This window comes from Heptranchias perlo, chromosome 4 (assembly GCF_035084215.1).
Source record: "Heptranchias perlo isolate sHepPer1 chromosome 4, sHepPer1.hap1, whole genome shotgun sequence".
Lineage (NCBI taxonomy): Eukaryota > Metazoa > Chordata > Chondrichthyes > Hexanchiformes > Hexanchidae > Heptranchias > Heptranchias perlo.
Genome location: NC_090328.1, coordinates 39,504,592 through 39,518,363, shown reverse-complemented (window position 1 = coordinate 39,518,363; position 13,772 = coordinate 39,504,592).

Genomic DNA, 13,772 nt, shown 5'->3' with positions numbered 1-13,772 from the left:
TTAATGACTTATAATTTCCTGGCTTATGCCTTTTTCCCTTTCTTGAACAAGAATGTACAATATTGGCCACCCTCCAGTCTTTGGCACAATTCCTGTTTCCAAATATTTGGAAAATTATGGTGAATACTTCTATTATCTCCTGTCAAACTTACTTCAATATTTTGGGAGGCAAACTATCTGGGCCTGTTAACTTTTTTTACTTTTAGACCCATTAACTCTTTTAATACAGTTTCCTTTTGAATATTTATTTCCAGTATTGGATCTTCCACATCCTTCTCTGGTATTTCACTTTCACATTCCTCAATCAAAACTGAGGCAAAATATTTATTATGTATCTTCATCATTCCCTTCCACTTCCAAACAATGGGGCTGGGATACAGACAAGTTTGTTTCTGGGCTTTACTGGTCTGATTGGTACTATTAGATCTGGTTTCCAGTGCATGCAGAGCCAATGGCAAATACTGGTGGTATGGCAGGAGTGTCCTGAGGTGATGTTGGTGTCTCTTAGGAGAGCAGTCCATAGTGCTTTCCCACCAGTCTGCACAGGTGGCAGAAAGGAGGCAGGGCCAGGCTGACCATGCAGCAGCACAAGAGGTGCAGCCTGCAGCAGGTCTATCTCAGGTGTTAGCTGCCATGAGATGAGGGGCACCTCAAGGAGCTCTATTTGGATCAGCAGTCAGTCACATTGCTGCCACTCAGGTAATGCCTGGGAGGAGCACTAGCTTAGCTTTAAGAGTTCAAACATCAATGCTCAAGCACACTGGCATTAAAGGAAAGCATAGTGGAAAGAAACAGCAAGCACACGCACATTGTTTGGAAGTGGAAGGGAATGATGAAGATACATAATAAATATTTTGCCTCAGTTTTGATTGAGGAATGTGAAAGTGAAATACCAGAGAAGGATGTGGAAGAGCCAATACTGGAAATAAATATTCAAAAGGAAACTGTATTAAAAGAGTTAATGGGTCTAAAAGTAAAAAAGGTTAACAGACCCAGATAGTTTGCCTCCCAAAATATTGAAGTAAGTTTGAGAGAAGATAATAGAAGTATTTACCATAATTTTTCATTAAAGTTGTGGTTGCTCTAAAGTAGTGCAAGTGGACATTAATTTTGGCGCGGTCTGGAAGGGGCATCACTGGGAGCTAAAGTGCACAGTGAAGGGTCTGTAATTGATGGAAGGGCAGAGAGAGGAACAGATGAGTTAATGATGTTTTGGGTTAATTTATTCTGTCCACAAGAAGCTGACTGACCTGCTGAGTATTTCCAGTATTTTCTGATTTTGTTTCCGATTTCCAGCATTTGCAATTTTTTGCTTTTTGTTTATACTGTCATCGTGAAAATGTGTTGATTTTTTATTTTGTTTCAGGAACAAAAAGAGGCAAAAGATGGTGTTCCTTTAAAAGGAATCTGAGTTCACTGAATCCTTATCAACTAGTGCCAGGGTAACAACACATCCCTCACTGAACAGCATACACTGTCAGACTTAAACATTGTATTAAAGGGTTTTGCATTTTACAGTTTGTGCCTTAAAGCACAAAATCTAAACTCTGCAGTAATTATCTTATAAGTGAGGTAATTATTTCTAGAGTAATTTAATGTAAATTGTTGGTTATATCACTGGAAATTTAATTATAAACAAACGACAAAACAAGCCTAGAAGGCATTTATTTTAACCAAGTTAATGCATCCATTGAAATAGCAAACTAAGGAATTTCATACAAACTTGTTAAGTATTTCTACTTTAATGTTACAAACACTAATTTCTAGGCTACACAATGCAATGACATTAGAAGTACCATACTTGGTTTACTAGAAGGGCAATAAAATGGACTCCACTAATTTGTTTTGTTCACTGGATTTTTGCTGTTTTGACTCTACTTCAGTCTACTCCTAATGATTTAAAGTCACTTTTTGCACAAAAAATAGAATTATCTAGTAATTCAAATTAAGCAACATAATAACAGCAAAGTGGCAATTCAGTACTCACAAAAGATGAATTTTCAGCAAATTCAAAATAAATAATGTTGAATTAAGAGTTGACTACAACAAGTTTATTTGTCCATTTGTTGTTGGGCTCTAAGGTTGCTGATGTGTAAAGTGGCTTAGCAAAGTTTCTTCTGTGTTTGAAGGGTTCTTATACATTAGTGCTTGACCTGGTTGCATTTAAGCATTCTGGGCTTTCTATCAACTGAAAAGGAAAGTCAATAGTGGGAATTCTCCTTCATGATTCTTTCCACAAATCAGGCAAAGAATGTCAGAAAATTTGTCCTGACCAGGATTTCACTCCCCCCCCCCCCCACCCCAGCTGCTGCTGGGACCACTGGGGGCTTCCATGACAACGCAAATGGTGGCAGGGGTCCCTAGCGGATTTCCCTCCTTTCAGACCCTATTTCTTGGAGTTGCCATATGGAACATGACAAGAGGCCCTGGGGAGTGGCCCCAGATTCTCTCAAGGGAGGTAAAGGGCCTTGTAGCATCCTCTTATCTCTCCAGTTGGTCCCAGACACTTACTTACCCACTGATGGCCTTAGGCCTAACCAAGGCATTTGGTCAAAGTCATCCTTTTGATCATCAGGGAGCTTCTTCTCCTTTAAGGTCCCCCACTGTCTCGTCTTCTCACTGGAGTTTCCTTGCTCGCACTGGTGGGCTCCCCCTTGATGGCATGAATTCTGCTGGAGCCTGCCGTGCATCTGCAATCAGCCCTAAGCAAGGGGAATGGGTCAGGGTTGGGGTGGATATAGAGGGGCAGATGGGTCACTCCCCACCAGAACTCTGCCCTGAAAAGGAGAATTCCCCGAGTTTGTTAAAAGTTGCATCTACCTCCTAAATAAATGATGGACACCAAGAGGGAGGAGAAAGAAGATATATAAAGGTTTCAACTTTTTTGTTTAGAAAAGTAAGTGATAGTTACATCAAGTCAACAGCACAGAAACAGGCCATTCGGCACAACTGGTCTATGCTGGCGTTTATTCTCCACATGAGCCTCCTCCCACCCCTCTTCATCTAACCCTATCAGCATCCCCTTCTATTCCTTTCCCCCTCATGTGCTTATCTCACTTCCCCTTAAATGCATCTATGCCAGTTGCCTCAACTGCTCCTTTTGGTAGCACGTTCCACATTCTTACCACTCTTTGGGTGAAGAAGTTTCTCCTGAATTCATTAATATATTTATTAGCGACTATCTTATATTTATGACCACAAGTTTTGGACTCCCCCACAAGTGGAAACATTTTCTCTATGTCTACCCTATCAAACCCTTTCGTTACCTTAAAGATCTATATCAGGTCACCCCTCAGACTTCTCTTTTTTAGAGAAAAGAGCCTCAGCCTGTTCAGCATTTCCTGATAAGGATATTCTCTCAGTTCTGGTATCTGCCTTGTGAAACTTTTTTGCACCTTCTCCAATGCCTCATATCCTTTTTATAATATAGAATCATAGAATCATAGAAAGGTTACAGCTCGGAAGGAGGCTATTCGGCTCATCGAGTCAGTGCTGGCCGTCTGCAAGAGCAATCCAGCTAGTCCCACTTCCCGCCCTATCCCCATAGCCTTGCAATTTTTTTCCCTTCAAGTATTTATCCAATTCCCTTTTGAAAGCCACAAATGAGTCTGCCTCCACCACCCCCTCAGGCAGTGCATTCCAGATCATAACCATTCGCTGTGTAAAAAAGCTTTTCCTTATGTCGCCTTTGGTTCTTTTGCTAATTACCTTAAATCTGTGTCCTCTGATTCTTGACCCTTCCCCCAATGGGAACGGTTTCTATGGAGACCAGAAATGTACACAGCACTTCAAGTGTGATCTAACCAAGGTTCTTATTACAAGAGGATTTAAGTACAGGAGTAAAGATGTCTTACTGCAATTATATAGAGATCTTGGTGAGACCGCACCTTGAGTATTGTGTACAATTTTGGTCTCCTTACCTAAGAAAGGATATACTTGCCATATAGGGAGTGCAACGAAGGTTCACCAGACTGACTCCTGGGATGACGGGATTGTCGTATGGGGAGAGACTGAGTAGACTAGGCCTGTATTCTCTAGAGTTTAGAAGAATGAGAGATGATCTCATTGAAACAACAAAATTCTTAGAGGGCTCGACAGGGTAGATGCAGGGAGGATGTTTCCCTGGGCTGGGGAGCCTAGAACCAGGGGTCACAGCCTCAGAATAAGGTGTAGGCCATTTAGGACTGAGATGAGGAAAAATTTCTTCACTCAGAGGGTGGTGAATCTTTGGAATTCTTTACCCCAGAGGGCTGTGGAGGCTCAGTCATTGAGTACATTCAAAACAGAGATCGATAGATTTCTAGATATTAAAGGATCAGGGGATATGGGGATAGTGCAGGAAAATGGCGTTGAGGTAGAAGATCAGCCATGATCTTGTTGAATGGCGGAGCAGGCTCGAGGGACCGAATGGCCTACTCCTGCTCCTATTTCTTATGTTATTATGTTTTTATGTTCTATACAAGTTTAACATAACTTCATAGTATTATAGTAGGTATAGCACAGGAGGAAGCCATTCGGCCCATTATGCCTGTACCAGCTCTGTGAAAGAGCAATCCAATTAGTCTCATTCCCATACTGTGCCTCATAGCCCAGTATATTTTTTTCCTTCAAGTATTTATCTAATTCCCTTTTGAAAAGTTATTATTGAATCTGCTTCCACTATCCTTTCAGGCAGTGCATTAGAGATCATTACAACTTGCTACGTACAAAATGTTTCCTCATGTCACCTCTGGCTTTTTTGCCGATCACCTTAATCTGTGTCCTCTGGTTACTGACCCTTCCGCCACCGGAAACAGTTTCTCCTTATTTACTCTGTCAAAACTGTTCATGATCTAGAACATCTCTATCACAGCTCCCCTTAACCTTCTCTGTTCTAAGGAGAACAACCCCATCTTCTCCAATCTTTCCACATAACTGAAGTCCCTCATCCCTGGCAAATCTCTTTTGCACCCTCTCTAAGGCCTTAACATCCTTCCTAAAGTGTGGTTCCCAGGATTGAACACAACACTCCAGCTGGGGCCTAACCAGTGTTTTATAAAGGTTTAGCATAACTTCTTTGCTTTTGTTCTCTATGCCCCTATTAATAAAGTCCAAGATCTCATATGCTATTTTAACAGCCTTCTCAACTTGTCCTGCCACGTTCAAAGATTTGTGTATGCGTACTCCCAGGTCTCCCTGTTCCGTGCTCTCTTTAAAATTATACCATTTATTTTATATTGACTCATCTCATTCTTCCTACCAAAATGCATCACTTCACACTTCTCTGCGTTAAATTTCAACTGTCATGTGTCTGCCCATTTCACCAGTCTGTCTATATACTCTTGAAGTCTGTTACTATCCTCCACATTGTTTACTACATTTCTGAGTTTCGTGTCATCTGCAAACTTTGAAATTATACCCTCTATACCCAAGTCCATATGTATCATAAAAAAGCAGTGGTCCTAATACTGACCCCTGTGGAACACCATTGTATACTTTTCGCCAGTCTGAAAAACAAACATTCACCACTGCTCTCTGCTTTCTGTCCACTAGCCAATTTTGTATCCATGCTGCCACTGTCCCTTTAATCCCATGGGCTTTAATTTTGCTAACAAGTATATTATATGTTACATTATCAAATGCCTTTTAAAAGTCCATCTACTCTCCGTTACTTCAAAGAACTCAATCAAGTTAGTCAAACATGATTTTCCTTTAAAAATCCATGCTGACTTTCATTTATTAGCCCATACGTTTCCAAGTGCCAATTAATTTTGTCCCAGATTATTGTCTCTAAAAGTTTCCCCACCACCGACGTTAGGCTGACTGGCCTGCAATTGCTGGGCTCTCCCTTTTTTGAATGGGGGTGTAACATCTGCCATCCTCTAGTCCTTTGGGACTATACCTAAGGAGGATTGGAATATTGTGGCCAGTGCCTCTGCAATTTCCACCTTTACTTCCCTCAGTAACCTAGGATGCATCTCATCTGGACCGGGTGACTTTTCTACTTTGAGTACTGCCAATCTTTTAAATACCTCCTCTTTATCTGTTTTGATCCTATCCAATATTGCTACAACCACCTCCTTTACTGCTACAATGGCAACATCGTCTTCTCTAGTGAAGATGGATGCGAAATATTCATTTAGTACCTCAGCCATGCCCTCTGCCTCCACAAGAAGATCTTCTTTTCTTTCTTCTTTTCAATTCTATCCCTCTGGAAATGAACCTCAGTGCCTGGTTGCCTTTTTTAGGGCTTTATTAGCCTGCTTCACTAAATTTAATGATTTGTGTATCTGTACCCCTAGATCCCTTTGCTCCTCTACCCAATTTAGACTTTTGTTATCTAAGGAGTATGTGGCCTCCTTATTATTTCTACCAAAATGCACCACCTCACACTTAGCTATATTTAAATTCATTTGTCAATTACATGCCCATTCTGCAAGTTTATTAATGTCTTCTTGCATTTTGACGCATTCTTCCTTTGTCTTAACTATACCCCCCAATTTGATGTCATCCGCAAATTTTGAAATTGTGCTTCCGATTCCCGAGTCCAAGTCGTTAATGTAAATTGTGAACAACAGTGGTCCCAGCACCGATCCTTGTAGAACACCATTTCCCACCTTTTGCCAGTCTGAGTAGTTACCCTTAACCCCTACTCTTTGTTTTCTGTTTTGTAGCCAGCTTGCAATCCGTTCTACTACCTGTCCCCTGACTCCACATACTCTGACCTTAGTCATGAGTCCACAATGCGGTACCTTATCAAAGACCTTTTGAAAATCTAAATAGATTACATCTACTACATTAACTTTAACTACCATTTCTGTTATTTCTTCAAAGAATTCAATAAGGTTGTTCAAGCATGATTTTCCCTTCTGAAGTCCATGCTGACTATTTATTATATTTTCATTTTCTAGATTTTTTCTATTACATCTTTGAGGAAAGATTTCAGGATCTTTCCTACCACCAATGCTAAGCTAACTGGACTTGCTCCCTCTCCATTTTTAAATATAGGAATCACATTAGCTGTCTGCCAGTCCTCTGACACTCTTCCCTTTTCTAATGAATTTATATATATACGTAATAGTGCCTCTACTATCTCTTTCCTAACTTCTTTTAATATGTGCGGATGCAATCCATCCGGACCAAGAGTTTTATCCTCTCTAAGTTTGATTAGTTTATCAACTAGCTCCTCCCTTTCTACCTTAAATATCTTTATATCTTTTTGATCTCTTCTTCTAATGTCATGTCCACCTTGTTAGTCTCCTGATAAATACGGAGGTAAAGCAACTGTTCAATATTTCTGCCGTTACGCTATCATTATCTGTGAGTTTATCGTATGCATCCCTATCCTGATTTTTCTTTTGTTATTTATGTGTCTGTAGAATACTTTACTATTTCTTTTTCTAGTCCTTGATAATTTAGTTTTGTAATTCCTCTTTGCTTTCCTAATTGTTTTTTTTACTTCTTTCCTAACCTAGGTAGGCAGGAGAAAGTTAAATTAGAGTTTAAAAAATAAAAATTGGACATAGAGTGGCAAAGAATCGAAACGGTGAAATCGGGATGAAAGGTTGAGCAGAATTAAAATCTTACATCTCTGAATTTTTAATTAATATTTTATTTTAAGTTCTTATTTTAATAGTAATGGGGTAATATTACAGTAATAAAACTATTGCTGATATTTGAGAAGCTTTAGTGTTTTATTCAGTGTCATATTGTGTGAGCTGAAGCAGCCAGCCCAAGGGTTAAATAAAAATGATTGTGTTCATCAAGTTGAGGAAGAGTACCAGGGAATAAAACTGGGGCTGATAATTCATGTAGCCTCCCAATCCTCATCAGAACTGTCAATACCAGGCTCTTCCCTGCACAATCCCCAAGTGTGGCTGAAACTCGCCATCTCGATAGAAACAAAAATATCATAAAACATGAAGTTAACTCATTCTCTGTAACACAGTCAGAAAATATTCATAGCAGATTAGGACCTGAAGAACTGAGGTGTTGAAAATTACCAAGGGATGGGACAGAGTAGATAGAAACAGACTGTTTCCAGTGTATGGCGGATCTAGAATGAGAGAACATTGGTGTAAGATTAAATGCAAGAAATTTAGGACTAAGATCAGGAAAAACCTTTTTACACAGATGGTTGTGCGATTGTGGAATGTACTACTGGAATTAATGATTGAAGCAGCGACAATGTCAACATTTAAGAATCGGTTAGAAAAGTGATGAAGGTAAAAAGGATAAAGGGAACAGAGCATGCACGTGGCCACATGACTACTGTTTATCAGGATCAACACCAACATGGTAGGGCCAAATGGCCTGTTGCTGCATTGTAATTTCTATGTAATTCTACATAATTTCTGTGAATTAGGTAAAAAACACCTAACCTGTAAGAATTGAAGAAAGTTGTCAACTTTGAGAGGAAATTCCTGTTGTAAAGGAGAACTGAAACACTCCATTTCCAATGCACTGAGAAAGACATTTAGAACTAGACGGTGCCACTTTCAAATCCCACCACACCCCAAAGTAATTTTCCAATTTTCAAATAACAGCAAAAGTAAGGAAAGATAGAAGGTTTTTTTCCAAAAAGAAAAGTTCCTTCTTCTCATGGATGCAGTTGGAATTTTGTTTTCAGTGGCAATGAGCTTCAAACGGTAAGGTAACAATTTATTAATAGAACAAGCTATTTCTGATTGTTTTACTTACTTTTAAAACAACAACTATATTATCATCCGGTTTATATATCACAGGAACATAAATAATAAATGGCAACCGTATACATCAGCAGAGACTAGTTCCAATAGAACTGTTCCAGTATTGCAAGATCCCATATGCTCAATAAGATAACTCAGTCCAATTTACACAAAAATAGATTTATTTCCATCTTGGTAGATGTTAAATCACCTCTGTAGCTAAGTGTTGTTCTTTATTTTCTTTCTAAACCATCAAAATCTCAACATTTCACAGCAATCCCAATAGTGACACAATAAACCCATAAACCACTTGTCCTAACCCAATCCTGGTAAGCCCACATGAGTGATATAAATGCTGTCATCTACAAGAATAATGATTGACTTGAGAGCTCACTCCTGGAAAACATCACCTTTTTTTATTTGTATATTAGGATGTGTAATAACATGCTGCAGCTCGGATGACAAGTATAACAAGATCAGATGTCTTGTGAAATGAATCCTGGTGGATTCTGAGGGCTCCGAAAGTCTTGGAAAAATGATACAGGTGACTAACAGGCAATAGATCTCCCATAGCTTTAAGCCTGCCTCGGCAACACTGGTTCTTTAAGTGATCGTTAACTCTGGTTTTAAACATCTACATGCAAGGGACAGGCTTCCAGGTGAGGAACTTGTCTGCAATAAAGTTTCATAGATAGGAGAAGCAAAGGCCGATTTTCAGGTCAGTGCACAGACCCAGAGGGAACATATTGGAGTTGGCGCCTGGGCAGAAAGTTCCCACACCAGACTGGACCATCAAAGGCAGCTGACAAAGATTATTGGAAAACTTAAAGGGAAGCAGTCATTTAAAACTACAATAGAGATCACATTCTGACTTTACTCTCCCATTGGGAGTCTTGTGTGTCAACAGCACTTAATAGAAATTCAGGCACCTGCTGTGCTTGATTTTCCAACCACTTAAAATGGGTGGATATAAACTTTGTAGGACACTGAAATTATCAAGCGGTGACATGTATGGTCATTGTGGATCCAGCTGAACCTTTGCCTAGTTTGATCAGCAATGGCCACATGCATTTGAGAGATGAAGTGAAGTAAAAAAAAACAAAAGCTGTCAAGTGTATGTAAATCAACTTAATACATGGTATAAGTGTTACAATATTGGGCCAGATTTTGCTGTCAAAATAACAATGAGGCTAATGGCACTCGCCATTATTTATACACAAATGGTACAGCAACTTCAAAAAATTAAAAAACTTAAATGTGCAAAGGCAAGTCTAATTAACGGCAGATGTTGATAGATGCCCTGTTACAGCAAATTATGGCCCATTATCATATTTACTGCAAAGTACGTGGGACATCACACTACTGTAGAAAATAACCTTCAGCCTGCACCTGTCACATAATGCTGCATATCCTTGGGTTAAATATCATAATTAGGTGTAACAATACCTTTTGCAAGGATTGCCAGCCTTGCAAAACTTCTCGTCGGGCCTAGTACATAATAAGTAAAAGAAAGAAAGACTTACATTTATACAGCGTTTTTCACAACCTCAGAGCATCCCAAAGCACTTTTCAGCCAATGAAGTGCGTTTTGAAGTGTGGACAGTGTTGTAGTGTAGGGAAACAAGTAATATTATGAGTCTGTCTTCCCCACCACTGGGTGCAGATATCAGATATTCGGGTATGTACTGCCCACAGTTTTTTGACCATTCATTATGGGCACTGCATTCCTGAATTTTCGATATGTACTCCTGGTGAGGCTGTTATCAACAAAGTGTGGTGGGAAAATATTTCAGGAAGTGCATACTATATGCAAAACGTTTAATATGTTATATAGATATCTATGTATAATATATTAAATTCCTTGAGTTGGTAACAATGTCATACCCCAGTCCATTGAAATTGATGGCTGATGTCAGAACCTGCTATTGTTACTTCCTCCAGTGTTGGTGCTGCAATCTCTAAAAAATAATGGCCGAGAATTTCCTCGGAGCTACTCCCACCAGAACCTTTCTGGAAATATGGCGGGAGCCCCGTTTACACTTGTAAACAGTGTTCCTGCTGCACTTCCGTCAAGGAAACGACAGCTGAGCAGGACCACCTCCAAGAAAATGCCCAGCCAATATTATAATAATTCCTCTTATTCTTACCTGCTCCACAGATGGCGCTGTAACCTGTTACAACAAACCGCTAACATCATAATGAACCTCAATTTTCATGGGGTCACTTGTACCAAATTTGTGCCCCTGATCTGGGACTTGCGCTTGCTGATGCTGGACAGCACTGACCCCAGCATAATTCGCAGAGTGAACGCACTAAGTTACCTACTGGCAGTTCTGTAGCGTGATTCCCAGGTAAAACAGGAGTACTGGGCTGTGGGTGCTCGTAAATTAGAGTGCAGCCTTTAAAAAGACAAGACTGGCCAATGAGTTCAGCAGGAGGCTGGAGGAACAGTAAGCAAGTAGGTAAATGCTTGGCTCAGTGAGTTGTCTGTCAGTTAAATCCTGTGTGATTTTGTGCCACTTTTAAAGAATGTCTTCCAATAGAGGATCTGTTAGAGGCACCCAAAGAATGGAGAAGGGCATTGCACAGATGCAGAAAAGAAGAGCACACAATTTCGAGACCGGCTTACAAAACCTCATGGATGGATAAGATTCAGCAAAGGAAAGAGAAGCTGATGGGTCTCCATGGAGGGAGCTGCAAAAAAAAATATGTTTTGTGTCATGTCAGAGAAGGTAGCAGTGGCACTGAATGCTAACAGTCTCACTCCGAGAACTGCAGACAAGTGCATCAAGAAGGTTAGTGACCTGTCTAGCAAAGTAACACAAGAACACACTTTCCCTTACCTTCCAGTCTTCACTTTCTAAAATTAAGAGCTATGCAAACAACAACAAAAGCAACAACTTGCATTTATATAGCACCTTTAACGTAGTAAAATGTCCCAAGGCGCTTCACAGAAGCAATTTTCAAACAAAATTTGACACCGAGCCACAGGACAGGTGACCGAAAGCTTGGTCAAATAGGTAGGTTTTAAGGAACGTCTTAAAGGAGGAGAGAGAGGTAGAGGGGGAAGAGGTTTAGGGAGGAAATTCCAAAGCTTAGGGCCTAGGCAGCTGAAGACACGTTTACCAATGGTGGAGTGATTAAAATTGGGGATGCACAAGAGGCAAGTATTGGAGGAGCATCGAGATCTTGGAAGGTTGTAGGGCTGGAGGTGGTTACAGAGATAGGGAGGGGCAAGGCCATGGAGGGATTTGAAAACAAGGATGAGAATTTTAAAATCGAGATGTTCCCGGACTGGGAGCCAATGTAGGTCTGCAAGCACAAGGAGGATGGGTGAACTTGGTGCAAATTAGGATATGGGCAGTAGAGTTTTGGATGAACTCAAGGTTATGGAAGGTGGAAGATGGGAGGCCGGCCAGAAGCGCGTTGGAATAGTCAAGTCTAGAAGTAACAAAGGCATGGATGAGGTTTTCAGTCGCAGATGAGCTGAGGCAGGGGCGGAGACGAACGATGTTACAGAGGTGGAAGTAGATGGTCTTGGTGATGGTGAGGATTTGTGGTCGGAAACTCAACTCAGGGTCAAATAGGACGCCAAGTTTGTGAACGGTCTGGTTCAGTCTCAGACAGTGGCAGGGAGAGGGATGGAGTCGATAGCTAGGGAATAGAGTTCATGGTGGGGACCAAAGACAATGGCTTTGGTCTTTCCAATATTTAGTTGGAGGAAATTTTTTGCTTATCCAATACTGGATGTCGGTCAAGCAGTGTGAATAACCATTCAGCATTGTAAGCAGTGTAGATGGAAGCATAAAATTACAGAGAGATTTAAATAGATTAAGTGAATGGGCAAAACTGAGGCAAATGGATTTCAAAGTAGGTAAGTGTGAGGTCATCCACTTTGGACCTAAAAAGGACAGATCAGAGTACTTTCTAAATGGTGAAAGGACGAAACAGTGGAGGTCCAAAGAGACTTAGTTGTACATAGATCATTAAAATGTCATGGACAGGTACAGAAAATAATCAAAAAGGCTGATGGAATGCTGGCCTTTATATCTAGAGGACTAGAATACAAGGGGGTAGAAGTTATGCTACAGCTATACAAAGCCCTGGTTAAACCACACCTGGAGTACTGGGCACCGCACCTTAGGAAGGATATATTGGCCTTGGAGGGAGTGCAGCATAGATTTACTGGAATGATACCAGGACTCCAAGGGTTAAATTACGAGGAGAGATTACATAAACTAGGGTTGTAGTCCCTGGAATTTAAACGATTAAGGGGTGATTTGATTGAAATTTTCAAGATATTAAGGGGAACTGAGGGTAGATAGAGAGAAACAATTTCTGCTGGTTGAGGAGTCTAGGACTAGGGGGCATGGCCTAAAGGTTAGAGCCAGGACTTTCAGGAGTGAAGTTAGGAAACAAGCAAAGGGTGGTAGAAGTTTGGAATTCTCTTCTGCAGACGGCAGTTGATGCTAGCTCAATTGTTAATTTTAAACCTGAGAATGATAGATTTTTGTTAACCAAAAGTATTGAGGGATATGGGGCTAAGGCAGGTATATGGAGTTAGGTCACAGATCTGACATGATCTCTTTGAATGGCAGAACAGGCTTGAGGGGCTAAATGGCCTACTCCTGTTCCTATGTTCCTATGGGCATTAACTATGGATCTTACAGTGTGTTATCATCTCCCCTAACAGCAATTAGTTGCATCCAGAACCTTAAAACCTTTTCCTCCACTTTAACAGGGAGATATCAGCAGATCTATAATATCATCTGTCTGTTGCCATCTGGGAGACATTCTTCAATTGCTCCCCATGTCAATTCTTGCAGGAGAATCTTGCACCCAATACCCAAGTGAGACAGGGGACCGGAAGAGGCATTCCAGCCATTAAGACGCTCACCCCATTCAAGGAGCAGGTCATGGAACTGTTTTAGCTAGGGAATAAGCAAGACAGGTGGGACAGATTAGTGGGTGCACATCTACAAAGTCGCTGTAGCATCCCTGTGAAGCAGTACATAACTACAAGCTTCCACAGTCATCTCTGTCTCCCTAATCCCAAGGAAGTAAAGCTTACCCATTCTTAGCTTGTACCCTCCTTTCCTGCAGATC